The sequence below is a fragment of the Dermacentor andersoni genome, unplaced genomic scaffold, assembly GCF_023375885.2.
Source record: "Dermacentor andersoni unplaced genomic scaffold, qqDerAnde1_hic_scaffold ctg00000517.1, whole genome shotgun sequence".
In the NCBI taxonomy this organism is placed as follows: domain Eukaryota; kingdom Metazoa; phylum Arthropoda; class Arachnida; order Ixodida; family Ixodidae; genus Dermacentor; species Dermacentor andersoni.
Genome location: NW_027315201.1, coordinates 42,501 through 55,321, shown reverse-complemented (window position 1 = coordinate 55,321; position 12,821 = coordinate 42,501). Strand labels below are relative to the sequence as shown.

General features: G+C 56.8%; 3 non-coding genes across 3 annotated transcripts; 1 reads left to right on the top strand and 2 right to left on the bottom strand.

Moving 5' to 3' along the window:
• Nucleotides 1–1,458: 1,458 nt before the first annotated feature.
• LOC140214629 (5.8S ribosomal RNA) lies at nucleotides 1,459–1,611 on the bottom strand. The gene has a single exon (XR_011891566.1). It is a non-coding gene; the product is annotated as a 5.8S ribosomal RNA (ribosomal RNA).
• Nucleotides 1,612–3,185: 1,574 nt separating this feature from the next.
• LOC140214625 (small subunit ribosomal RNA) lies at nucleotides 3,186–5,000 on the bottom strand. The gene has a single exon (XR_011891562.1). It is a non-coding gene; the product is annotated as a small subunit ribosomal RNA (ribosomal RNA).
• Nucleotides 5,001–10,386: 5,386 nt separating this feature from the next.
• Nucleotides 10,387–10,578, top strand: LOC140214622 (U2 spliceosomal RNA). Its single transcript, XR_011891559.1, has one exon. It is a non-coding gene; the product is annotated as a U2 spliceosomal RNA (small nuclear RNA).
• Nucleotides 10,579–12,821: the final 2,243 nt, after the last annotated feature.

Sequence of the window (12,821 nt, the reverse complement as noted above, 5' to 3'; positions counted from 1 at the left end):
ACCACCCACTTAGGGCTGCACTCTCAAGCAACCCGACTCTCGGGAGGCTTCATCCCGGGCGCGCAACGGCGGAGACGGGCCTGGCACCCACTCTGGGACAAGCCCCTGTCAGGGGGACTTGCACCGTCGCAAACACCCGAGAACGTCGCCTCCCATACACCACATTTCCCGACCGCCTGCAAGGACGGGGGATTCGGTGCTGGGCTCGGTCCCGTTTCGCTCGCAGCTACTCGGGGAATCCCTGTTGGTTTCTTTTCCTCCGCTTAGTGATATGCTTAAATTCAGCGGGTTGTCTCGCCTGATCTGAGGTCGACAACGGATACATCGCTTTCGCCCATTCCAGCACGACCGAGTACGACGCCCTGCCACGTCCTTACGGACGAGGCTGGCAGGCGGCACAACGCCTGCGCGCGTGCGTCATACGAGCGGTATGCCGAAAAGGACTCGACACGTTCGAAAACCCAGCGCCAACCGAGTGCGACGCCCTACCACGTCCTTCGCCCAACACGGAGCTACTTATAGACGAGGCTGGCAGGCGGTGAACCGCCTGCGCGCGTGCGGCGCACGAGCAGTTGCGTGGTAAGCGACCGTGTCTGAAGCCCAAACACCACCGAGGCAAAGATCGCCTTAGCAGCGCGCCGCTTCAGCGGGCACCGCAGGGGCGACTAAAACCTGGCGGGAGGCATCGTCTCGTGTAGCGTCGCCCCTGCCCCAACTGGAGTGGCCCAGTCTTTAGGGGACAGAGACTGCGAAGCACTTGGACCGACGGCGGACTACGACGGAACGCTTCAGCTCCGCCAACGGGGCACCCACGCTCTCGAAGGAGACATTTTCCGTTTCGCGGCAATTCTCCGCCGTGCCGTGACTCTTCTCGCTCGCAGACGGCGCTGTCGCGTCGAACCGCTTTCGGGGGCCACCCTTCTCCTCCCCGCTCCTCGCAAGAATCTGCCGATTCCCATTCCTGCGACGAAGCCCGGAAGGGCGCCCACACAGCTGCGGTGACGTGAACGAGCGACCAGCTCTGGAGCTCGACGTACTTCGAAGGCAAACAGCGCAAATTGCGATCGCGCTGGCTTTGCGCACGGCGCGGGAATCGGCCGGCGTTTCATTCCCACGTTTTCCGTGCACGCAAGCGTGCGCTTCCGACTCTCTCGCAAACGTGCGCGCTACATGGCAACAGACGTTCGCGCCTCGTGCTTGGACCGCTCTTTCCCTGCAGGTATCCGACTCCATCCTGCGGCGGTCTTACTAGAGGCGCGCACTCGTCACGCTGCAGTAGTATTGCCTCGTTTCCGTCTTTTCGAAGAATTGGCACAACGGTTTGCCACCGTCTCCCTCTCGTGAGGCCGCTGGCGCGTGGCTTTAGCGCTCAACGTACTGTCCATGATGCCGACGCGGTCAAAACGAGTCGACGGACGCACGTTCCCTGTGCGCCGAAGTCTCTCTTGATATGTGATCCGACCCTCAGACAGACGAAGCCAAGGGAAGACCCAAGGCCGCAATGTGCGTTCAAAGAATCAGTGCTCAGTGTGTCCTGCAATTCACACCAAGTCTCGCAGCTGGCTGCGTTCTTCATCGACCCGAGAACCGAGTGATCCACCGCTTAGAGTCGTGAAAAATAGTTTGTTCAATTCAGTACAGTACAACCAGGGTTTTAGGCACGTGGCGTCTCCCTGTGTGTGGTTTCGAAGAGCGCCTTTCGGCGTGCGCTCCTCCAGTCTCGCTCTTTCGGCGGCCGCGTCTCAGCAGCTGAAAGCCTAATGGCACTCCACTCCTGCTACTCGCGCGTGTGTTTTGCGCCCACGCCTTCCTCGCTTGCCCTCGAGGCACCTTATGCCGTTTGCGCGCACTCGAAGCCGGTTTTACCTGCCAACCATCCACCGGACCCGTGTGTCTCGTGTGCACGTTCACATCGCTCCACTAAAAATTGCAAAGAGCGACAGAGCCATGATTAGGGCTAAGCCGCTGTGGAGTCTTTAACGGCTACACGGCCACGGGCAGGGCTTCACCCCCATCGACGTGCTTCGCTTCAGTCAGCAGTAGGTTCATAGAAGGGCCTCAAACACACACACACTTTCGCATCGGCAGATCGCCGCAGCATAACCGCTGTTGATCCAACAGCCTACTTGAGACGAAAGACAAGAGCCCGGCGCGCGTACTCGCGCAGCTCTCCAAAACCACTCGGCCAGTGCCAGGGACGGCTCCCTGCGCCGGCGCCACAACAAGTCTACTTGAGGCGGAAGACGAAGCCAGCAAGGGCCTGGCCGCAAGTGCGTTCGAAACCGGGACTACAGTCCCTCGTCTGTCCGTACTTCCTCTTTCGACGTGCGGCGCCTTCCCAAAGCGCACAAGTCCGCTAACCGCAGAACGCTTCCGACGTAGCAAAGCCGCGTTTCCTTCGGTACTTCGCAGCAACGCCGCCTTTCCCTCGGCGGCGGGCGAATAGCCTGCAGACGTCGTCGCATTAAACCGCGATCTCGACACCTCGCGCGTCACGAGCAGGAGCCGACCGGCAGCCTCCGGCCCTTTCGGACTCGGTGGCATTTGCCGCGGAGGACGGGAGAGCACTTTAGGCCACGGTTCCTTCCGTACTTGGCAGCCGCACCCTCATACCGACAGTTCCATGACCGACCGAGCGCCACACCGTTCCTTTAGTACTTGGGTGGCAACAAAGTCGGGTCGTTACTCCATACTCGCCGCAGGAAGCGACCGGCAGCCGCCAGCCTTTTCAGACTCGGCAGCGTTTGCCGCGGAGGACGGGAGAGCGCTCGCACCACGGTTCCGTGTGTGTACTAAGCGGCAGCGGCATTAGCTCTCGACCGTCAGTTCCTTGACCGACCGCACGCTTCGCCGTTCCCCTCGTACTGGGCAAAGCAGCAGGTCGGGTCGTCTTACTCCCATTCCGCGCAAGAGCGCCAAAGCGGACAGAAAGCCCACCCAGTGTGCGTTACGCCGTTTCTACCCGCGGGCGCGGCCAAGCCAACCGTCCAAGGTTGCAGCCGGCGTCCACTGGGCGCAACAAATTTGGCACGGGGCGCCCCTCAAAATTCAGGCAGTCCCCGGCATGTTCGGGTATAGCCGTCCCCGCGTCCAAGCGGGGCCAGCGGCGGAAAGCGTCGGGCGCAGCGAGCTGCTTCACCCACACGGGGTAGAAACAATGGCGCTCGCCACCCTTCACAATCCGGTAATGATCCTTCCGCAGGTTCACCTACGGAAACCTTGTTACGACTTTTACTTCCTCTAAATGATCAAGTTTGGTCATCTTTCCAACAGACCGGCGCAACCGAAAGGCCGCGCCGGACATCGGTCCGAAGACCTCACTAAATCATTCAATCGGTAGTAGCGACGGGCGGTGTGTACAAAGGGCAGGGACGTAATCAACGCGAGCTTATGACTCGCGCTTACTGGGAATTCCTCGTTCAAGGGGAACAATTGCAAGCCCCTATCCCAATCACGAAAGAAGTTCCACGGGTTACCCAGTCCTTTCAGACAGGGATAAAGACACGCTGCTTCCTTCAGTGTAGCGCGCGTGCGGCCCCGGACATCTAAGGGCATCACAGACCTGTTATTGCTCTGTTTCGTGCGGCTAGGAGCCGCTTGTCCCTCTAAGAAGGTTGTAAGGTGCTGGGAACCCCGCACCTATTTAATAGGCTAGAGTCTCGTTCGTTATCGGAATTAACCAGACAAATCGCTCCACCAACTAAGAACGGCCATGCACCACCATCCACCGAATCAAGAAAGAGCTCTCAATCTGTCAATCCTCCCAGTGTCCGGGCCGGGTAAGTTTTCCCGTGTTGAGTCAAATTAAGCCGCAGGCTCCACTCCTGGTGGTGCCCTTCCGTCAATTCCTTTAAGTTTCAGCTTTGCAACCATACTTCCCCCGGAACCCAAACACTTTGGTTTCCCGGAAGCTGCCCGCCGAGTCATTTGAGTAACTCAGGCGGATCGCTGGTTGGCATCGTTTATGGTCAGAACTAGGGCGGTATCTGATCGCCTTCGAACCTCTGACTTTCGTTCTTGATCAAAGAAAACATTCTTGGCAAATGCTTTCGCAGTAGTTCGTCTTGCGACGGTCCAAGAATTTCACCTCTAGCGCCGCAATACGAATGCCCCCGTCTGTCCCTCTTAATCATTACCTCGTATTCCAAAAACCAACAGAACAGAAACGAGGTCTTGTTCTATTATTCCATGCAAGTTTATTCAGGCGACTCGCCTGCGTTGAGCACTCTAATTTTTTCAAAGTAAAAGCACCGGCCTTCTCGAGGCACACAATGAAGTGCACCAAGAAAGGACCGGCATGATGTTCAGTCCGAGCCGTCGCATCGGGTAGATGCACTACTCGTCTGGAACTGAGATCCAACTACGAGCTTTTTAACCGCAGCAGCTTTAGTATACGCTATTGGAGCTGGAATTACCGCGGCTGCTGGCACCAGACTTGCCCTCCAATTGATCCTCGTTAAAGGATTTAGAGTGTACTCATTTCAATTACGGGGCCTCAAAAGAGTCCCGTATTGTTATTTTTCGTCACTACCTCCCCGTGCCGGGAGTGGGTAATTTGCGCGCCTGCTGCCTTCCTTGGATGTGGTAGCCGTTTCTCAGGCTCCCTCTCCGGAATCGAACCCTGATTCTCCGTTACCCGTAACAACCATGGTAAGCAAGTAACCTACCATCGAAAGTTGATAAGGCAGACACTTGAAAGAAACGTCGCCGGCTCGTGGCCATGCGATCAGCACAAAGTTATCCAGAGTCACCACACAATACGGGCCGAAACCCGATCGATCTTGGTCTAATAAAAGCACCCGTCGCCCAAAGGGCTTCAGGCTCACTGCATGTATTAGCTCTAGAATTGCCACAGTTATCCAAGTAGGAAGAAACGATCTAAGGAACCATAACTGATTTAATGAGCCATTCGCGGTTTCGCCTTATTTCGGCATGTACTTAGACATGCATGGCTTAATCTTTGAGACAAGCATATGATTACTGGCAGGATCAACCAGGTAATCGTTCAACTGCGCGTCCAGCCTTTCAAGCAGGCCGGACGCCGTTTTTGCGATGCCGAGGCCACCTTCAGGCGCCCCAACACGCTTCGTTCTCGCAAAGGGTAGCACTTTGCACAGTCCGAGACGACGGCGTTCGAGCTCGCTACGGCGCCCTCCCCGCAGGGCCGGGTATCGCCACGCGGCAAGAAGCACGCAACATTCTCGATAGACCGGTTGTGTCGACTCGATCGCGGCTTGCGGTTTCTCTCGAGCCCGCAGCACTGGTGGACCGACCGACACTTGCAACGTAGCCGAGACGGCAAAGCCGCTAGGCGACGGGTCACGCCCGCGCCTTCGGCGCTTTCGTATTTGATTCGTCCGAGGACGATGCGGAACACACTTCGATATCGTGGAAAAAGCGTCGTCCGACAACCAGCCCCTAACGCATCAAGCGGATGAGGCTGCAGACGTCAGCTGTGGGATCCACGGGAGCGATACCGGGGACACGCTTGACGGGCACGAAGCCCGCCGCATATCAAACACCCAGGTCGCTTTGGGGGCGACTGCTCTCTGGGACCCCCATATAATAGCAGCGATAAGTACCCAGACCTCCATGGGGCCGTACTCGTGCCACTTTCGACGAGCGTTTGGCGAAAATCGTGCCGCCTCGTAACGCCGCGAGCAAGATTGAAAGCTTACGTCGGCAGCACAATGCCGAAGTCGTGAAAGCGCAGCGCGTCTACCGAATGCGCGAACGGCAATTTCTCGCTAATGGCCAGTACGGTTTCCTGCACAATTGCCTTTCTGTCGCCCTACGGGGCCCCCGGCCGATCGATTCGAGGCACGCTAGCACGGCCCCTTCGCCATTTCCGAGCACGAGTGCGAACAGTGCGGGCGGCGTGCTCGACGCCCCGGCTGACGTCGTTTCGGACTTTGTCTCTTCGCGTGCTCGCGGCAACGCCGCGGCCAACGACGACGTCTGCGCGGTTCTTTGCCGGTTCCCGGCGTGCTATAGTGCAGCCCTCTGCAGGGTGACACCGGCTCCGTCGTGGCCGTGCGGCGGCTTGTACGCAAAAGTTGCGTCAAAGGCGTCGCGCTCGCGCCGCCCCGGCACACGCGGTTTCGGACTTTGTCTCTTCCAGCGCTCGCGTAGTCGTGGGCACGATTGTCGACTTCGGAACGGTGCGCGGACACCGCCACGAGCACGCGCAAGACGAAAATCGCACTACGGTACAATGTCGGCCGGGGCCCTACGGCCCCTTACAGTAGCAGCGATAAGTGCCCAGACCTCCATGGGGCCGTACTCGTGCGACGCGGCGGCGTACTGCGCCGAGCCGAGCGCCAATATTTGGCTTTTGCAGGGCGGATTCGAGCTCTGGCGATTGCCGCGGTACCGCCGCTCACCGATTCAAGGCACGCTAGCGCGGCCCCTTCGCCATTTCCGAGCACGCGTGCGAACAGTGCGGGCGGCGTGCTCGACGCCCCGGCTGACGTCGTTTCGGACTTTGTCTCTTCGCGTGCTCGCGGCAACGCCGCGGCCAACGACGACGTCTGCGCGGTTCTTTGCCGGTTCCCGGCGTGCTATAGTGCAGCCCTCTGCAGGGTGACACCGGCTCCGTCGTGGCCGTGCGGCGGCTTGTACGCAAAAGTTGCGTCAAAGGCGTCGCGCTCGCGCCGCCCCGGCACACGCGGTTTCGGACTTTGTCTCTTCCAGCGCTCGCGTAGTCGTGGGCACGATTGTCGACGTCGGAACGGTGCGCGGACTACGCCACGAGCACGCGCAAGCCGAAAATCGCACTACGGTACAATGTCGGCCGGGGCCGTACGGCCCCTTACAGTAGCAGCGATAAGTGCCCAGACCTCCATGGGGCCGTACTCGTGCGACGCGGCCGCGTACTGCGCCGAGCCGAGCGCCAATATTTGGCTTTTGCAGGGCGGATTCGAGCTCTGGCGATCGCCGCGGTACCGCCGCTCACCGATTCAAGGCACGCTAGCGCGGCCCCTTCGCCATTTCCGAGCACGCGTGCGAACAGTGCGGGCGGCGTGCTCGACGCCCCGGCTGACGTCGTTTCGGACTTTGTCTCTTCGCGTGCTCGCGGCAACGCCGCGGCCAACGACGACGTCTGCGCGGTTCTTTGCCGGTTCCCGGCGTGCTATAGTGCAGCCCTCTGCAGGGTGACACCGGCTCCGTCGTGGCCGTGCGGCGGCTTGTACGCAAAAGTTGCGTCAAAGGCGTCGCGCTCGCGCCGCCCCGGCACACGCGGTTTCGGACTTTGTCTCTTCCAGCGCTCGCAACCATGTCGGGGCCGACGCCGACGACTGCGTGGTGTTTCAACGATTGCCGGCGTGACACAATGCAGCTGCGTGCGGGATGCCAGCGATTCCGTCGTGTCCGTGCGGCGGCTTGTACGCAAAAGTTGCGTCAAAGGCGTCGCGCTCGCGCCGCCCCGGCACACGCGGTTTCGGACTTTGTCTCTTCCAGCGCTCGCGTAGTCGTGGGCACGATTGTCGACGTCGGAACGGTGCGCGGACTACGCCACGAGCACGCGCAAGCCGAAAATCGCACTACGGTACAATGTCGGCCGGGGCCGTACGGCCCCTTACAGTAGCAGCGATAAGTGCCCAGACCTCCATGGGGCCGTACTCGTGCGACGCGGCGGCGTACTGCGCCGAGCCGAGCGCCAATATTTGGCTTTTGCAGGGCGGATTCGAGCTCTGGCGATCGCCGCGGTACCGCCGCTCACCGATTCAAGGCACGCTAGCGCGGCCCCTTCGCCATTTCCGAGCACGCGTGCGAACAGTGCGGGCGGCGTGCTCGACGCCCCGGCTGACGTCGTTTCGGACTTTGTCTCTTCGCGTGCTCGCGGCAACGCCGCGGCCAACGACGACGTCTGCGCGGTTCTTTGCCGGTTCCCGGCGTGCTATAGTGCAGCCCTCTGCAGGGTGACACCGGCTCCGTCGTGGCCGTGCGGCGGCTTGTACGCAAAAGTTGCGTCAAAGGCGTCGCGCTCGCGCCGCCCCGGCACACGCGGTTTCGGACTTTGTCTCTTCCAGCGCTCGCGTAGTCGTGGGCACGATTGTCGACTTCGGAACGGTGCGCGGACACCGCCACGAGCACGCGCAAGGCGAAAATCGCACTACGGTACAATGTCGGCCGGGGCCGTACGGCCCCTTACAGTAGCAGCGATAAGTGCCCAGACCTCCATGGGGCCGTACTCGTGCGACGCGGCGGCGTACTGCGCCGAGCCGAGCGCCTATATTTGGCTTTTGCAGGGCGGATTCGAGCTCTGGCGATTGCCGCGGTACCGCCGCTCACCGATTCAAGGCACGCTAGCGCGGCCCCTTCGCCATTTCCGAGCACGCGTGCGAACAGTGCGGGCGGCGTGCTCGACGCCCCGGCTGACGTCGTTTCGGACTTTGTCTCTTCGCGTGCTCGCGGCAACGCCGCGGCCAACGACGACGTCTGCGCGGTTCTTTGCCGGTTCCCGGCGTGCTATAGTGCAGCCCTCTGCAGGGTGACACCGGCTCCGTCGTGTCCGTGCGGCGGCTTGTACGCAAAAGTTGCGTCAAAGGCGTCGCGCTCGCGCCGCCCCGGCACACGCGGTTTCGGACTTTGTCTCTTCCAGCGCTCGCAACCATGTCGGGGCCGACGCCGACGACTGCGTGGTGTTTCAACGATTGCCGGCGTGACACAATGCAGCTGCGTGCGGGATGCCAGCGATTCCGTCGTGGCGGTGCGGCGGCTTGTACGCAAAAGTTGCGTCAAAGGCGTCGCGCTCGCACCGCCCCGGCACACGTGGTTTCGGACTTTGTCTCTTCGAGCGCTCGCAGCGATGTCGAGGCGATCGCTTACGTCTGCACGGTTTCCGGTGTGCTACAATGCAGCAGTCTGCCGCACTACACCTCTTGGTTGCCGAGGCCAGCACGGCAATTTACTGAAGCGAGCGCATTGCGCCCAGGCGGCAGCGGACTTTGTGCTTTCGGGAGTGCTCTTGCTGTAAAATTTGAACGGCTGCAGCTGCGCGAAGCAAGTGTACCTATTTTCACTCTCTCTCTGTCTGCCTTTGAGGCGACTGTAATTTCACTTTAAACGCAACTGGAGGCGGGAGCAACCTGATGAGAGTAGGTGGACTTCGGTACATGTTGTAATTTAGAAATTGCTTTCAAGCTTTGAGGACATACACCTTCGCGCCATCTGCTTTCCCCGTCTCTTTGGCACTTTATAGTATGTGCTGCATGCTCTGCATTCCAAAGAAACACGCCTGTGTCTCTCCCTCTCTCACGTTCTTCTTCTTTTTGTAGCTGCTGTTGTAGAAGATGCTATGCTCTTTAATCGCTGTAACATAGAGTGCTTGCACAAGCCAACAACTGTTGCGCGTTTTTTTTTTTTTTTTTTCTCTTCCCAAGACGTTTCTGCCATTATTCACTAACTCTCGTTCTTAGTATGCAATGGAGCGTTAGCTCGCGCCATCTACCTTTCTTTCTGTATTGCAAAGTCCGCAGGTTTTCCTAGTTCCGTACACAGATGGCGCTAATGCGTTTTGGCGCCAGGTTCGAACGACCTCGCTGTACTCGTGTTTCCCATTTGAATGTTTCAAAGGGGTTTGCGACAGGGGGTGGTTCTTGTGCAAGGCTGAGCTTTCCAGCTGCGTTTAAGCTATGCTAGCATGTGTGCGTATATATATATATATATATATATAAATACACAAACACACACACACACACACACACACACACATGCATATATACATACACACACACGGTAATGGTAAAGATGATGAGGTAGCACTTTTTTTTTTTTTTTTACAATGCCTGTGTTTCAGATGGCGATCTTTCTCCCCTCTATGTTTCCGGTGGGAAGGAGTGTGCAGCGTTTTCTATATTTATTTTGTCATTCACTTCTATGTTGCTCGTCTTCGTACATGGGGCATGCTACCTAATTCTACCGGTCGAATCGACACGTTGCGATCCGTCCCGGCCTGTGCCGTATCAAAATTTTCAGTGGGCCTTGCGGTAAATAAAAAGAAATGAAGGAAATGCGCGTAGTATATTACAATTGCACACGGGCTTGAAACGAAGCCCTCAAGGAAGGTCACCTTGAGCGGTCGCATTCAGACGGAAGTAAGCATTCCCCTGGCGCGTTTTTTTCCGCTCGCCTGTTCCGTTTTCTACGAGGTTGCCTTGGTTGGTTTCGCGTTACAAGCAAGCTTGCACTCGGGTCTCGTTTCTACGCGACAGCGTTTCGTTAACAGCGAAAGACTGAGGCGTTGCGAGTTCATCCGTGAGATAGGGAGCGTTGAGTCTGTACACAGGCTGAATTTTATAATATTGCCCACGCTGTTGCTGAGGTTACCCATGTCGGCAGGGCGCCCACAAGGCAGTAGTACAATGAAGTGAAGTGAAGGACATCGCTTCTCGGCCTTTTGGCTAAGATCAAAGTGTAGTATCTGTTCTTATCAGCTTAATATCTGATACGGGTTCTATATGGACCCACGATATTAAACCTATTTTTGGAAGTTGGCGGAGTGCTTGAAGCCTGCTTCACCTCCGCCGCAGGTCGGCCCGGTATTGCACTACCTCCGGGATCGGCCCCGCTCACTTAGGTGAGACTTCATTCAATCAAAATGAAGAGCACAAGCTCAACGCGAGCAGTGACTTGACACGCACCATTCCTATACTACACGCAACGATGCCGGTTCGCGGACCACGAGAGTAATTAAACTGCCACTCCATCTGTGTGTAGCGTCGCACTTGTTGCGTCGCAAATGGGACAGCCGCTCCAGCAAATTTCTAGTTATGGGCTTCGAGAAAAATTAATGAAAGCAAAAGAAAGAACCAGAATTCCTATTTGTCCGATGTCTCTGAATGATTGTCTCCTGTAAAGAGCCACTTGGGGGGATGGGGGGTAGGATTAGCCGTGGGGTTCGCAATCAATATGAATCCCACTCAAAGCCAACACTGGATTTTGGAGTTCACTATCGCTTGGATCCGTAAACCACCGCGGCCACGCAAGCTCGCCCTGCCGCCGAAATCCGCTGCCCAAGTGGAAGAAAGATTCCCTATGAAAGAAAAATAGAGTGCCCGATTTCTGGCAACTACTGTGCAGCCTTTGTGTACACATTTTCGCAGCAGTGGGACCGAGCGCCTCGAAAACAAACTTGTCGTATGCCCAAATGTGGCGAAATATATTCAAGGGTTAAAAGGTGCCTCATCTTTCTAACCTGTATGTTACGAAGACCTGTTGCTACCTTTTCATCATGAACATCATCATCATCATCATCCTGGCTACGCCCACTGCAGGGCAAAGGCATCTGCCATGATCCTCCAAGTACCCCGGTCAGGTGCCGATTGTCGCCATGTAGTCCCTAATCTAATCTGCCCTCCTAACTTTCTGCCACCCCCTGCTACGCTTCCCTCCTCTTGGAATTCAGTCTGTAACCCTTAATGGCCACCGGTTATCTTCCCCCCAGATTGCATGCCCTGCGCATGCCCATTTGTTTTTCCTGGTTTAAACTTTGGTGTCATTAACGAGCGTTTCTTCTCGCACACCCCAATCTGCTCTATTCCGATCCCCCCGTGACGCCACACCCATCATCCTTCTTTCCAGAGCCCGTTGCGTCGCCCTCAGTTACCCTTCGGTAATCCTCAAAGCTTTTTGTTGGGGCACTCGTGGCATCTTTCTCGTTTAATGAAGTCAAATTTTTTTCAGTTTTGGGGGAAAACTCAATGAGCTAGGCGCGATTGTGTCCCTGGCGCCGCTCTCAACAAGATGGCGGCGCCCATGCTTTTTGCCTGCAGGTTCGGCCCTACGCAGAACACGCCTGCCGGGCAGTGTAGCCACGTTGAAGGGGCAAAGCGTAGTGCAGTGAAGCGCTTGCTCGGGCGAAAAACGCAAATATGAGCCAAACAGGAATTTCCATTATTGGAAATTCCAGTTCAGTTTGCGCATTGCGTTCGCCTAAGGTAAAGAACACAAATGCGAGTGCCACAGCAGTCAAGTCAAAGCTTAGGATTGCGTATCATTTTTTTTTTTTTTTTTCTTTTCGTGCCTTTTACTCCTGGCCTGCGTGGCCCTAGCGCGCATGCACACGAAAGTAATGAAATGCTGAAAACACGAAATAATGCGGTGCGGCTGTATCATATCTATTTTGTGCGCTTTGTTCTTTGTGGACTACAGCGGTGTGCGTCATGAGAAAGTTTCGGTGCCCTTCTTGGGTGACCAGTGAAGCTATATTTAAAACCACATTGATTTGTACGGTTATTGCTACAAACTGCGTGTGGGTGTTTTTCTTTTTCGCTGCCAACGATGGGTTATCGCAACCGCGATCGGTTCTGCTGCTACGCTAGACGCGTGCTTGCCAACGGTTGGCTCTATACGCGACCCGCGACGCGTGGTCGGCACATTCAAGCAGTCAATTGCAAACCGTTCCAAGAAAAAGGATGTACTCCACTTGCCACCTAGTTCGACGATTGTACTTTCTGACCCTCGAGGAAGCGCCGCCTTCCCACGTTTTCTATAATACGATAAGATTCAGAGCGACCGCGACCACTTGTCTTTGTCAATATCTCGGAAACGCTTTCTTTGTTTTCTTTTTTTTTTTTTAAATCCAGATACTCAGACGCGCCCGTGTTCACGCGCACTTGTTCTCTCCGATAAGCAGGGAAGCTCGGTTGGGGTGGTGTCGGGCCTTGCGCATGCGCTGCTGAGCTCGTCGCTTCGCCGGCCGGTCGATGCTGGCGCGGTACTGGTAATGAACTTCGACGTGCATGGTGAAACGTCACTTTGTATTGCCACTGTAGACTAGCAATGCAATGTGTTTGCGAGCGATTGGATAAATGAGA